The 13,464-nt window shown below is 38.6% G+C and overlaps 1 long non-coding RNA gene and 1 pseudogene across 1 annotated transcript in view; one reads left to right on the top strand and one right to left on the bottom strand.

Annotated features, from left to right (window-relative positions):
- The window catches only part of LOC134729782 (uncharacterized), a 142,239-nt gene that overhangs the window by 120,919 nt on the left and 7,856 nt on the right, over positions 1–13,464 (bottom strand). The gene's annotated exons all lie outside the window — the stretch shown is intronic.
- LOC100983018 (PEST proteolytic signal-containing nuclear protein-like) lies at positions 6,122–7,579 on the top strand (annotated as a pseudogene).

Genomic DNA, 13,464 nt, shown 5'->3' with positions numbered 1-13,464 from the left:
GGGTGAAGGAAGCTCATAGCTGAAGCTTGTAATAATTTCTATTGAGCACAAATTTTCCTGAGAAGAATCTGGGTGGCGGGGGCAGGGGGGTGGGGCAGGGGCAAACAAGAAGTGCACATACAAGCACAGAAGCCTCAGCTGAAGGTGCAGGCAGGAAGGGAGGGATGAGGCCTGAGAACCCTGCTTGCTTTCTCAAGGGGGATGCTTGAAGCCTGGGGTAATGTCCCTGCCCTGCTCACCAGTTGCCTGGATGTAAACTCAGTGCTGTTGGTGGGGCACAGCAATGAGATTGGCTTTGCTGATTACATGAAAGCTGGGTGAAGGCCTGTCACTGCCGGCTTTTCCCCACTTCTCTGGTGACCTGCATGATGCAGTAGAGGTAGCCATAATTCCCCTGGGAACATAACTTCATTGGCCTGATAACCACCCTACATCTCCAACAGTGGCCACAGCAAGCCCCACTTAAGGAGAGTCTGAGCTCAGACCCGTCTAACCCTGCACCCACCTGATGGTTTTTCTCTATGCACTCTGGTAGCCAAAGGAAAAAGACATAAGCTCTTGGGAGTTCCATGACTGTACCCATCACCCGAGAAACTGGAGTATTTGTCCTGGCCAATGTAGGGCAAGATTGTATCCTCCTTCTACGACCACAGCTAGTGGTCCTTGAAAGCACCACCTCCTGGCTGGAGGCCAACCAACTGAAGCCATTACAGCAACTCCTAACAGAATACCCCTGCTCCAAAGGAGAAAACAACAGCTAATTCCCCTGCCTGCAACACCCTGGCTAATCAGATGTCCTGAATCCATCCATGTCATAACTTCACTGTCAGCATGACAAGCATTTGAGAAAACTGGTGCACTAAACAAAACTACAACCAAGGACTCTCAGAGTCCACTACACTCCTGAGCTACTACTGTAGCATTGGACCAGGTGCTGGTATCCACAGCTGGGAGATTGAAGATGAGTCACATCACAGGACTTTTTGCAGACATTCCTCAGCACCAGCCAAAAGTCAGGTAGCCCTGCTGGGTGTTTAGACCCAGGAGGGCAATCACAATCACTGCAGTCTGGCTCTCAGGAAGTCCTATCCCTAGGTGAAGGGGGATAGCACCACATCAAAGATCACCCCATGGGACAAAAAAATCTGAACAGCATCCCTTGAGTTCCAGATTTTTCAACCAAAACAGTCTACCCAAATGAGAAGAAACCAGAAAAGTAATTCTGGTAATATGACAAAACTAGGTTCTATAACAACACCAAAAGATCACACTAGCTCTCCAGCAATGGATCCCAACCAAGGAAAAAAAATCTGAATTGCCAAAGAATTCAGAAGGATGACTATTAAGCTACTCAAGGAGGCACCAGAGAAAAGTGAAAACCAACTTAGAGAATGTTTTTAAAAATATAGGATATAGATAAAAAAGCCTCCAGAGAAACGGCTATCATAAAGACAAGATAATCACAACTTCTGGAAGTGAAAGACACACATAGAGAAATGCAAAATACACTGAAAATGTTAAAAAATATATAATTAAATGAATAGAAGAATTTCACAGCTCAAAGAAAAGGCATCTGAATTAACCCAATCTATCAAAGACAAAGAAAAAAATTAAAAATGAATAAAGCCTCCCAGAAATTTGGGATTATGTTAAATAATCAAACATGAAAACAATTGCTCTTCCTGAGAAAGAAAAGAAATCTAAAAGTCTGGAAAACTTATTTCAGGGAATAATCAAGGAAAACTTCCCTCATCATGCTAGAGATCTAGACATCCAAATATAAGAAGCCCAAAGAACACCTGGAAAATTTATTGCAAAAAGATTATCACCTAGGAACATAGTCATCAGGTTATCTAAAGTCAAGATGAAGGAAAGAATATTAAGAGCAGTGAGACAAAAGCATCAGGTAACCTATAAAAGAAAATCTGTCAGATTAACTACAGATTTGTAAGCAGAAACCCTAGAAGCCAGAAAGGATTGGGGTCCTATCTTTAGGTTTCTTAAACAAAGTAATTATTAGCCAAGAATTTTGTATTCAGCAAAATTAAGTTTCATAAGTGAAGGTGGTATGGTTTGGCTCTGTGTCTCCATTCAAATCTCATGTTGAATTATAATCCCCATATGTCAGGGGAGGGACCAGGTGGGAGGTTATTAAATCATGAAGGCAGATTTCCCTCATGCTGTTCTTGTGATAGTGGGTGAGTTCTCACAAGATCTGATGGTTTAAAAGTATGGCACATCCCCACCTTGTGCTCTCTCTCATTCTGTCATGTAACATATACGTTGCTTACCCTTTACCTTCTGCCATGATTGTTAGATTTCTGAGGCCTCCCCAGGCATGCAGAACTGTGAATCAATTAAACCTATTTTCTTTATAAATTACCCAGTCTCAGGTAGTTCTTTATAGCAGTGTGAAAATTGACTGATATAGGAATTCTGTACCAGACGAGTGGAGCACTGCTATAAAGATACATGAAAATGTGGAGGCGACTTGGTAACTGGGTAACAGGCAGAGGTTGAAACAATTTGAAAAGCTCAGATGAATATAGGAAGATTTGGGAAAGTTTGGAACTTCCTAGAGACGTGTTGAATGGTTGTGACCAAAATTCTGATAGTGATATAAACAATGAAGTCCAGGCTGAGGTAGTCTCAGATAAAGATAGAAACTCACTGGAAATTGAAGCAAAGGTCACTCTTGTTATGAAAAAACACTAGTGGCATTGTGCCCCTTCCCCAAATATCCATGGAACTTTGAACGTGAAAGAGGTTATTTAGGGTATCTGGAGTAAAAAATTTCTAAGCAACAAAGCATTCAAAATATTGCCCGGCTGCTCCTAACAGTGTACAGTCATATGCATTCACAAACAGCTGGTCTGAAATTGGAACTTACATTTAAAAGGAAAGTGGAGCATAAAAGTTTAAAAAATTTGCAGCTGACTTTGTGGTAGAAAAGAAAAACCCATTTTCTAGAAAGAAATTCAAGCCAGCTGCAGAAATTTGCATAAGTAAAGAGAAGCTGAATGTTAATAGCCAAGACAATGGGGAAAATGTCTCCAAGGTCAGTCAGAGACATTCATGGCAGCCCCTCCCATCATGGGCAAAATGAACTTGTTTTGTCTCAGATGAGACATTGAACTTGAAATTTTGAGTTAATGCTGGAAGGAGTAAAGACTTTGATGAACTGTTGGGAATTCATAATTGATTTTGTAATGTGAGAAAGACATGAGATTTTTTTTTCCCACTTTTTAAAATTATTATTATACTTTAAGTTTTAGGGTACATGTGCACAATGTGCAGGTTAGTTACATATGTATACATCTGCCATGCTGGTGTGCTGCACCCACTAAGTCATCATCTAGCATTAGGTATATCTCCCAATGCTATCCCTCCCCCTTCCCCCCACCCCACAACAGTCCCCAGAGTGTGATGTTCCCCTTCCTGTGTCCATGTGTTCTCATTGTTCAATTCCCACCTATGAGTGAGAACATGCGGTGTTTGGTTTTTTGTTCTTGCGATAGTTTACTGAGAATGATGATTTCCAATTTCATCCATGTCCCTACAAAGGACATGAACTCATCATTTTTTATGGCTGCATAGTATTCCATGGTGTATATGTGCCACATTTTCTTAATCCAGTCTATCATTGTTGGACATTTGGGTTGGTTCCAAGTCTTTGCTATTGTGAATAATGCCGCAATAAACATATGTGTGCATGTGTCTTTAAAGCAGCATGATTTATAGTCATTTGGGTATATACCCAGTAATGGGATGGCTGGATCAAATGGTATTTCTAGTTCTAGATCCCTGAGGAATCACCATACTGACTTCCACAATGATTGAACTAGTTTACAGTCCCACCAACAGTGTAAAAGTGTTCCTATTTCTCCACATCCTCTCCAGCACCTGTTGTTTCCTGACTTTTTAATGATTGCCATTCTAACTGGTGTGAAATGGTATCTCATTGTGGTTTTGATTTGCATTTCTCTGATGGCCAGTGATGGTGAGCATTTTTTCATGTGTTTTTTGGCTGCATAAATGTCTTCTTTTGAGAAGTGTCTGATCTTTGACAAACCTGAGAAAAACAAGCAATGGGGAAAGGATTCCCTATTTAATAAATGGTGCTGGGAAAACTGGCTACCCAGATGTAGAAAGCTGAAACTGGATCCCTTCCTTACACCGTATACAAAAATCAATTCAAGATGGATTAAAGACTTAAACGTTAGACCTAAAACCATAAAAACCCTAGAAGAAAACCTAGGCATTAACCATTCAGGACATAGGCCTGGGCAAGGACTTCATATCTAAAACACCAAAAGCAATGGCAACGAAAGCCAAAATTGACAAATGGGATCTAATTAAACCAAAGAACTTCTGCACAGCAAAAGAAACTACCATCAGAGTGAACAGGCAACCTACAAAATGGGAGAAAATTTTCACAACCTACTCATCTGACAAAGGGCTAATATCCAGAATCTACAATGAACTCAAACAAATTTACAAGAAAAAAACAAACAACCCCATCAAAAAGTGGGCAAAGGACATGAAAAGACATGAGATTTGAAAGAGGCCAGGGGTGGTATGATATGGTTGGGCTCTATGTCCCCACCCAAATCTCATGTTGAATTGTAATTCCTGTGTCAGGGGAGGGACCTGGTGGGAGGTAATTAGATTATGGGAATTAATTTCCCCCATGCTGTTCTTATGATAGTGAGTTCTCACACTGTCTGATGGTTTTAAAGTGTGGCACTTTCCCCATTTCTTTCTATCTCCTGCCACCATATAAGACATGCCTTGCTTCTGCTTCACCTTCTGCCATAGTTGTAAGTTTCATAAGGACTCCACAGCCATGTGAAACTGTGAGTCAATTAAACCACTTTTCTTTATAAATTACCCAGTCTCAGGTAGTCCTTTATAGCAGTGTGTAAACTAATACCGAAAAGATAAAGTCTTTCTCAGACAAACAAATGCTTAGAGAATTTGCCACTATCAAGCCAGCACTACAAGAAATGCTAAACGGAGTTCTAAATCTTGAAACAAAACCTTGAAATACAGCAAAATAGAACCTCCTTAAAGCATAAACCTCACAGGGCCTATAAACCATTACACAAGGGAAAAAAGATATTCAGGCAGTAAGTAGCACAATGAATAGAATGGTACCTCACATCTCAATACTAATGTTAAATGTAAGTTGCCTAAACGCTTCGCTTAGAAGATACAGAATGACATAATGGATAAAAATCTACCAACAAAGTATCTGCTGTCTTCAAGAAACTCACCTAACACATATGGCCTCACATAAACATAAGGTAAAGGGGTGGAAAGAGATATTCAATGCAAATGAAAACCAAAAGCAAGCAGGAGTAGCTATTCTTATACCAGACAAAATAGATTTTAAAGCCTCAACAGTTTAAAAAGACAGAGAGAGACATTATATAATGATGAAAGAATTAGCCAACAGGAAAATATCACAATATATATGCACCTAACACTGGAGCTCCCAAATTAATAAAACAATTTTAAAAAACAATAAAACAGTTACTACTAGGCCTAAGAAATGAGACAGATGGCAACACAGTAATAGTGGGAAACTAATACTCCACTGACAGCACTGGACAGGTCATCAAGACAGAAAGTCAAATAAGAAACAATTGACTTAAGCTATACCCTTAGAACAAATCAACTTAACAGATGTTTACAGAACATTCTACCCAACAACTGCAGAATATATAATCTTTTTATCAGAACATGGAACATTTTCCAAGATAGACCATAAGATAGGCAACAAAAAAGTCTCAATAAATTTAAGAGTATCAAAATTATATCAGTACTCTTGCTGACGACAGTGGAAAAAAATTGGAAGCCAATACAAAAAGGAATGTTCAAAACTTTACAAATATGTGGAAATTAAATAATCTGCTCCTGAATAATCTTTGGATCAACAATAAAATTAAGATAGAAATTTAAAAATCCTTTGAACGGAATGATAATAGTGACACAACCTATCAAAACATCTGAGATACAGCAAAAGTGGTGCTAAGAGGAAACTTCATAGCATTAAATGCCTACGGCAAAAAGTCTGAAAGAGCTTCGCTTGGTTGCAGGGTAGTCCACGGCAGACAAAATGGCAGATGGGAAGGTGGGAGAGGAGAAGGCTGAAAAGATGCAGTGAGCTGGAGCCACTGGAGGACCTGAAGAACAAGTGAAAAAACCGGTGAAAACTAAGGCTGTTTATTCCAGTAATGGAGGGAAAACTTCTGGTCGCAGCACTGAGAAGCCATCAGCCGAAAAAGAAGCTGCAGTCCTCCCAACAAAGCCTACAAAGATCAAGTTTAGATCTGCCACAGGTAGTCACATGACAAAGAAAGCATCAGTCATATCCATCAAACTTAGATTAAGTAAGCCTAAAGAACCTGTTCTGTGTAACTAGTTCAACCATTGTGGAAGTCAGTGTGGCGATTCCTCAGGGATCTAGAACTAGAAATACCATTTGACCCAGCCATCCCATTACTGGGTATATACCCAAAGGACTATAAATCATGCTGCTATAAAGACACATGCACACGTATGTTTACTGCGGCATTATTCACAATAGCAAAGACTTGGAACCAACCCAAATGTCCAACAATGATAGACTGGATTAAGAAAATGTGGCACATATACACCATGGAATACTATGCAGCCATAAAAAAAGATGAGTTCATGTCCTTTGTAGGGACATGGATGAAATTGGAAATCATCATTCTCAGTAAACTATCGCAAGAACAAAAAACCAAACACCGCATGTTCTCACTCATAGGTGGGAATTGAACAATGAGAACACATGGACACAGGAAGGGGAACATCACACTCTGGGGACTGTTGTGGGGTGGGAGGAAGGGGGAGGGATAGCACTGGGAGATATACCTAATACTAGATGACGAGTTAGTGGGTGCAGCGCACCAGCATGGCACACGTATACATATGCAACTAACCTGCACAATGTGCACATGTACCCTAAAACTTAAAGTATAATAATAAAAGAAAAAAAAAAGAACTTGTTCCAACTCTTGCTTCAAAAATTCTTTTGGTAGCAGCAGGTTTTAATGAAGATGAAGGTAGTCAACCTGAGGCAATGCCTCCAGAAGCAAAGATGAGGATTAAAAATATTGGAAGAAATACATTAACATCAGCTGGACCAAACTCCTTCAATAAAAGAAGCATGTGTTTTTTGTTAACCAAAAGCTATGGGAGCAAAATATAAAACCTCATCTTGGTGTAATGCCCATGACTACGACAATTAAATACTCTGTTTTGAAACTGCAGTGTGGGGTGGGTGTAAAGTTAAATGAAACAGTTTCCTTTTTAAAGACTGGTATAAGACTATCTTTGGAGCTGCTTTTCTTTTTCTTTTCCATTTTTTTTAAAGATTGAGTGATACACTAATAAATCAGAGTTTGAAATTAGTGATAATTTATGTTTTCTATACGGATTTCAAGAAATTTGCTAATATTGTAGTTTCATGTGGTTAGTTTCCACAGGTTACAGATGACAACAAAATCAGAAATGATACCTTTTTAAGAATTGCATTTTTTAGACACAACTATTAGCAAATTAAGAGAAAAGCAAAAAGTTATTGTCGATTTATAACTACAAGCATTTACCCTCTTGGCTACCTTATTACCTAAACCGTCTGGCTCCCAAGAACAGCCTTATGTATAGTACTGGGAGGAAAACGCTACTTAACTATTGACTGAAAGTAAATTTAGATAAAATACAGCTTTTTCCTTATGGGTATTTGTTTTGTTTCAAGTCATCATAAACTAGGTATTGCATTTCTGTCAGTGGATACAGATGCTTAGCTCTTAAAAACTTTTTTTTAAGTCAGGAAACAACAGGTGCTGGAGAGGATGTGGAGAAATAGGAACACTTTTACACTGTTGGTGGGACTGTAAACTAGTTCAACCATTGTGGAAGTCAGTGTGGCGATTCCTCAGGGATCTAGAACTAGAAATACCATTTGACCCAGCCATCCCATTACTGGGTATATACCCAAAGGATTATAAATCATGCTGCTATAAAGACACATGCACACGTATGTTTATTGTGGCACTATTCACAACAGGAAAGACTTGGAACCAACCCAAATGTCCAACAATGGTAGACTAGATTAAGAAAATGTGGCACATACACACCATGGAATACTATGCAGCCATAAAAAAGGATGAGTTCATGTCCTTTGTAGGGACATGGATGAAGCTGGAAATCATCATTCTCAGCAAACTATCTCAAGGACAAAAAAACCAAACACCGCATGTTCTCACTCATAGGTAGGAATTGAACAATGAGAACACATGGACACAGGAAGGGGAATATCACACACCAGGGCCTGTTGTGGGGTTGGGAGAGGGGAGAGGGATAGCATTAGGAGATATACCTAATGTACATCGCGAGTTAATGGGTACAGCACACCAACATGGCACATGTATACGTATGTAACAAACCTGCACATTGTGCACATGTACCCTAAAACTTAAAGTATAATAATAAAATTTTTTAAAAAATAGCAGTTTCTAGGCAAAGATAAAAAAAACTTTTTTTAATATTTATGTAAACTGGGGTTGGGTGTGGTGACTCACACCTGTAATCCCAACACTTTGCGAAGCCAAGGTGGGCAGATCACTTGAGGTCAGGAGTTTGAGACCAGCGTGGCCAACATGGTGAAACCCAGTCTACTAAAAATATAAAAATTATCTGCGCATGGTGGTGCGCACCTGTGGTCCAGCTACTCAGGAGGCTGAGCTGGAGAATCACTTGAACTCAGGAGGCAAAGGTTGCAGTGAGCTGAGATTGGGCCACTGCACTCCAGCCTGGAAGACAGAGCAAGACTCTGCCTAAAACACACACACACACACACACACACACACACACACACACACACACATATATATGTAAACTGTTGAATATTTGAAATAGCCCACTTCACCTTAATTGGTCTTGTCTATCTTCATTAGTATTCAAAGAACAACCATTTGCTAAAAGTAAATCAATACTTTGAATGTGCTTTTCTTAGTTTTAATTAGCTAGTTCCTGTAAGCATTTCTACCAGAAATTGAGGCAAATTCTAAGAAAGCTGTTTCTTTTAAAATACAAACCACCATCAAAAATTTAAATGTACATATTGCTTAAGTATTAGGCTGTGTTTATTTTTTAAATGGTATAAACACCAAAGAGAAAAATTTAACATTGTATGCAGATGGAAAACAAGAAGATGCACTTTCTGTAACTTTGTCTAAGGATTTAGATTACTAACTTGTGAAATTCAATTTGAATTAAACTTAACTACAGGCTTTCTTACTAGTAAAATTGTACGGTTTATTTTAAATGTATATATTTTGATCACTTCTAGAAGATAACTTTGGAAAAATTCTTCTAGACATTGGCCTACGCAAAGAGTTCATAAGCAAGAACCCAAAAGCAAATGCAACAAAAACAAAAATAAATAGATTGGACTTAAACTAAAAAGCTTCTTCACAGCAAAAGAAATAATCAGCAGAGTAAACAGAAAATCCACAAAGTGGGAAAAAATACTCAGAAACTATGTATCTGACAAGGGACTAATATCCAGAATCTACAAGGAACTCAAAACAAATAAGCAAGAAAAAAGCAAATAACCCCATCAAAAAGTGGGCTAAGGACATGAATAGATAATTCTCAAAAGAAGATACACAAATGGCCAACAAACATTAAAAAAAAGTTCAAAATCACTAATTATCAGAGAAATGCAAATCAAAAACACAATGAGATACCACCTTACTCCTGCAAGAATGGCCATAATTTAAAAATAAAAAAAAAATAGATGCTGGCATGAATATGGTGAAAAGGGAACACTTCTACACTGCTGGTGGGAATGTAAACTAGTACAACCACTATGGAAAACAATATGGAGATTTCTTAAAGAACAAAAAGTATATCTACCATTTGATCCAGCAATCCCACTACTGGAGTATCTACCCAGAGAACAAGGAGTCATTATATGAAAAAAACACTTGCATACACATGTTTATAGCAGCACAATTCACAGTTGCAAAATTATGAAACCAGCCTAAATGCCCATCAACCCACGAGTGGATAAAGAAAATGTGATATATTTATATATACATATATATATACCACGGAATACTTCTCAGCCCTAAGAAAATGAAATAATTGCACTCACAGCAACCTGGATGGAGTTAGAGACCATTATTGTACATGAAGTAACTCAGAAATGGAAACCCAAACATTTTATATTCTCACTTATAAGTGGGAGCTAAGCTATGAGGGTGCAAAAGGATAAGAATAATATATTGGACTCTGGGGACTCAAGGGGAAGGTTGGGAGGTGGGTGAAGAATAAAAGACTACACAATGGGTGCAGTGTACATTGCTCGGTGATGGGTACACCAAAATCTCAGAAATCACCACTAAAGAACATAGGCATGTAACCAAACACCACCTGTTCCCCAAAAACTACTGAAATAAAAAATACTCTAAATAATCTTTAAAAAGTACAATACATAATTAAATGTTTCATTATATGCATTATCAAAACTAGGCTAGTCTATTTATAGAGAAATTGAGTATCTCACTATTTTGATTTGAAGATAGATGTTGGCAAACAAAGAATAATTATTGTTATTATCATTATTGTATAAATAATATAATGGCTCTATCATATGCTGAATGATCACTAAAATGGAAATAAAGAGTCAAAAAAAAGAAAAAACGAAAAAGAAAAAAAAAAAGAAATACTGGCCAGGTGTGGTGGCTCACGCCTGTAATCCCAGCACTTTGGGAGGCCAAGGCAGGTGGGTCACCAGAGGTCAGAAGTTCAAGACCAGCCTGGCCAATATGACAAAACCTGGTCTCTATTAAAAATACAAAAATTAGCTGGTCATGGTAGTGGGCGCCTGTAATCCCAGCTACTCAAGAGGCTGAGGCAGGAGAACTGCTTGAACCCAGGAGGTGGAGGTTGCAGTGAGCCGAGATCACACCACTGCACTCCAGCCTGGGTGACAGAGTGAGACTTGGTCCCCCTGCTCCAAAAAAAAAAAAAAAAAACAGAGACAGAGGCTCAACTTCAGTAGAAAACACAGAAACATAAAACAAAGCAATGAATACCAAATTGTACCCATCCAATTGAAAAACATTAGAAAGTCATATAATACTAAGTGTTGGACATGATATGAAGATCTGAGAACCCTCAGACCCTGCAGATGCAAACCTACATTGTTGCCTACTCAAGGAAATCAAGAATGAGCACCCCAAGGAACCAGAAACCCCACTCCTAGGTGTACACCTCATATGTTCTCATACTAGTCCTTAGGAAGACACGTCCAAAGATGTAGCCAGGAGCTGAGTGTACACACAGAGAGATAAATGATGAATATATATGGCTAAATTGTAAAGAAATTCAAACAATGCAGAAACATATCGTGAATACTAAAAAAAGATGAAGAATAAAAAAATTAGAAATTTTGGAAGTAAATGACACATTTAGGAAATTACAAAATGCAATGGAAAATTTTAACAATACACTATACCAAAGAGAAAGAATTTCAGAGCTCAAAAAAGGTTTTTTAATTAGTCCAATTAGAAAATAAATAAATAAATAAAAGAACAAAGTCTCCAAGAAATGTGGGACTATGTACAATTGCCAAACCTAAGAATCACTGGTGTTCTGAAGAAGAAGCAAAAACTTTGAAAAACTTGCTTGAGGAAATAATTGAGGAAAACCTCCCTGGCCTTGATAGAGATTTATACATCCAAATACAAGAGGGTCTAAGGGAGAAAAGAATTCTAAGAGCAGCAAGACAAAAGCATAAGGCAACCTATAAAGGAAAACCTATCAAACAGCAGACTTCTCAGCAGGAACCTGACAAGCCAGGAGGGATTGGGGTCCTAGCTTTGGCCTCCTTAAACAAAATAACTGTTGACCAATAAATTTTTATCCAGCAATACTATGTTTTATAAATGGAGGAGAAATAAAGATTTTTCAAGCAAATGCTGTGGGCATTTGACACTACAAGACCAGCCCTACAAGAAATGCTAGAAGTTCTAAGGATTAAGACAAAAGGTCGATATGCACCAGAAGAGAACCTCTTGAATGCATAAAACTCACAGGGCTTATGAAAGAATAACACAATGAAGAAAACAATGTAACTAAGTAGCAATCAATATAATGACTCGAGTAGTACCTCACATCTCAATATTAATGTTGAATATATGTGATATAAATGCTCTTCTTAAAAGATACAGATTGGTGGAATGGATTTTAAAAATCACAAACTGATCTCTACTAAAAATACAAAAATTAGCTGGGTGTGGTGGTGCGTGCCTGTAGTCCCAGCTACTTGGGAGGCTGAGGTAGGAGAATCGCTTGAACCCGGGAGGTGGAGGTTGCAGTGATCCAAGATCGCACTACTGCACTCCAGCCTGGCAACAGAGCAAGACTCCATCTTAAAAAAGAAATTATAAACTGAGTATCTGCTGTCTTCAAGACACACACCTAACATGTAAGGATTTTTATAGACTCAAGGTAAAAGGGTGGAAAACGATATTCCATGCAAAAGACAACCAAAAGTGAGCAGTAAGTCCTATTATTATATCAGATGAAGCACATTTTAAAGCAGCAACAGTAATGATAATAATAAGAGAATCAATCCAACAAGAAAATATTACAATCTTAAATATGTATGCACCTACCTCGGGAGTTCCCAGATTCATAAAACTATTACTACTTGACTTGAGGAGATCAGTAGACAGCAACACAATAACAGTGAGTGACTTTAAGAGTCCACCGACAGCACATGGCCGGGCGCGGTGGCTCATGCCTGTAATCCCAGCACTTTGGGAGGCCAAGGCAGGCAGATCACGAGGTCAGGAGATCGAGACCATCCTGACTAACACGGTGAAACCCCATCTCTACTAAAAATACAAAAAAATTAGCCAGGCGTGGTGGCAAGCACCTGTAGTCCCAGCTACTCAGGAGGCTGAAGTGGGAGAATGGTGTGAACCCGGGAGGCGGAGCTTGCAGTGAGCCGAGATCGCGCCACTGCACTCCATCCAGCCTGGGCAACAGAGTGACACTCTGTCTCAAAAAAAAAAAAAAAAAAGACTCCACTGACAGCACTAGACAGATCATCATGGCAGAAATTCAACAAAGAAACACTGAATTTAAACTGTACTCTAGAACAAATGGACTACACAGATATCTACAGAACATTCTATCAATAACTGCAGAATATACCTTCTTCTCATCAGCACACGGAACATTCTCCAAGATTGAGCATACAACAGGACACAAAATAAGTCTCAATAAATTTTTAAAAATCAAAATCATTTAGAGTATCTTCTCAAACCACAGTGGAATAAAACCAGAAATCAATTACATAAGGAACCCTGAAAACTATACAAATACATGAAAATTGAACAATCTGCTCCTGAA

This window comes from Pan paniscus, chromosome X, assembly GCF_029289425.2.
Source record: "Pan paniscus chromosome X, NHGRI_mPanPan1-v2.0_pri, whole genome shotgun sequence".
NCBI classification, from domain to species: domain Eukaryota; kingdom Metazoa; phylum Chordata; class Mammalia; order Primates; family Hominidae; genus Pan; species Pan paniscus.
The sequence above is the reverse complement of the archived record's forward strand: the minus strand, read 5'-3'. Positions and strand labels throughout refer to the sequence as shown.